Below are 2,164 nucleotides of genomic sequence, written 5' to 3'. Positions count from 1 at the left end.
TTTGGCGCATTCACATAAGTTCACATATGTTTTCCCCGACAGGTGTTGTACTTTTACAGTTTATTGTACTCTGTCATGACTCATGAGTGCGTTGATTGGATCATACTAGGATACAAATTGTGTTAGAACTGGACTCAATCTCTAGAGCTCAGAATGTCCTTGTCATCCTGCATAGCTTCAACTTTTATTTAAAACAACATCAAGCGTGCATGGTTATGACAAAAATAACCAACGGAAGGCCAGAAAAGAAACACTTTGGATCAAAGGAGAACAACATCAACGTTCCGTTTGCATAGCTTTATTCTGCAGCAGGTGTTTCTGAACTGGAGCAAGGGCAGCTCTGCAGAAACAATCTTTGCTTGAGATCTGCTGGAACACGTAAGGGCAGTCAACCTCTGTAGTCTGTATAACACTTCACTAATGAATATTTAAATGTGTGTGCTACACAAAAACGATTTAATTAGTATTCCATCTCAACGACATGGACCCAGCCCAAATGTTGTTCTTTCCGCGAGAAAAAGACCTACCTCCGTCCGCCATCAATCCTCTTGTTCCGCTCCAGGGATGGATCATGAGCCGGCGGCCATGGCGGAGGCTGCAGGAGTAGCAGCGACGACTCTCCACCGCGGCATCCCGGATGAGTTCGCCATCTGGGAGGTCCTCGTCTGTCTTCCACCAGAATCCCTCCTTCGCTGCCGCGCAGTCTGCCGCGCCTGGCGTCGCGCCACCTCCACCCGCGATTTCCTCCTGGCCCATCACGACCGCCAGCCCACCCTCCCCATCATCCACGGCTACAGCTGTGTCTGCGACGAAGTCCAGTCCAAAGACATCATCCACTTCGACTCTCGGGCCGCTGCCGCCCAGCTCCAACCCGTCGCCCGGCTTGATGAGGACTCCGATCTGTATGCCTCATGTGACGGTCTACTCCTCCTTTCCATGCATGACACGGTTGTCCCCAACTTATGCATCTGCAACCCCGCCACTCGTCAATATGCTCATTTGCCGATGCTTCTGGCTTCACGCCCTTGGGGATGTACCTGCAGTCCTGCACAGCCCAACCAGCGAATACCGAATACTGTTGTATGATGAATGTTGGCCAATCGATTCTGATAGTGCCTGCTACATCTTTGCATTGGGCTCCGTCCAGCTGCCGAGGTGCGTCGGGTCGCTGCTGCGGGAGGCGAGGCAACTGTGTTTCATCAGCGAAGCTGTCCTGTTTGATGGTAGCCTCCATTGGCATGTAGAGACATGTAAGAGCAGAAGCAACACGATAGTGGTATTGAACACCACAGCTGAGTCGTTCTGCTATATGCTCGCTCCGGTTACTGTGTGTGACCATGCTAATTTGTTTGAGATGGATGGAATCCTTGGCATGTCCATCTTTAATGGTGCAAAGAAAATCATTGATATTTGGATGATGCAGGACTACGTAGCTGAGGTCTGGGCTTTTAAGTACCGGGTGGAATTGCCGGTTGCGGAGATCAGGATCCAGTTTGAAATGTTTAACAATCATTCGGATGTGATGGTCGTGCCTGGGGATGGTGTGTTGCTCGTGCTGGTCAGATTTGCCGATTGGCTACTTCATGTTGATATCAATGGCAAGTTGGTCGCTAGTTTCCATCGCAAAGGCCTCCGTATTACTCAAAGTCGGCTCCAGCAAACTCTTGTTTCACATACCTTCTTTCCAACACTAGATGGGTATTCTGTGAATGCTTGGCCTTTCATCTGAATGATGTTGAGTGAGATAGTGCTTCTTAACAGCCAACATGTCTGTATCCTCGTGAGGTGAAATATGTATGGATTGGATCCACTATGAACTCCCTATCTTCTTTATTGATGTATATACAAAGTTACGATCAAGAACTCCGACTTTTATATGATTGCATGAAATTCATATTTCTTTGGATATCGTCTTGTGCTGATGCTAAGATTACCAAGTCGTTTTGCCTAGTGTTCGAAATTTTTGTCCATTTGATCTGCCTCTTGTCTCTTTTTTTATTAACTAAAGAATTGACTTGGCTTTTTATAAAGTGTTTCTTCTTTTTTTTGGAGATTATGCAGCGATCTTCTTAATATTGTAAATATTGAGCAAATATGCAAGAGGTTCCTAGCTTCAAGATTTGTTGTAGCTGATAATGAAATTAACTAAGGCAGATTATGCTCT

At 46.6% G+C, this 2,164-nt stretch overlaps 1 pseudogene; it reads left to right on the top strand.

The window, feature by feature from the left end:
* The first annotated feature begins 585 nt into the window (after nt 1–585).
* On the top strand, nt 586–1,729 carry LOC119282796 (annotated as a pseudogene).
* Nucleotides 1,730–2,164: the final 435 nt, after the last annotated feature.

The sequence above is a fragment of the Triticum dicoccoides genome, chromosome 3B, assembly GCF_002162155.2.
Source record: "Triticum dicoccoides isolate Atlit2015 ecotype Zavitan chromosome 3B, WEW_v2.0, whole genome shotgun sequence".
Lineage (NCBI taxonomy): Eukaryota > Viridiplantae > Streptophyta > Magnoliopsida > Poales > Poaceae > Triticum > Triticum dicoccoides.
This window is presented reverse-complemented; position numbering and strand designations above follow the sequence as displayed.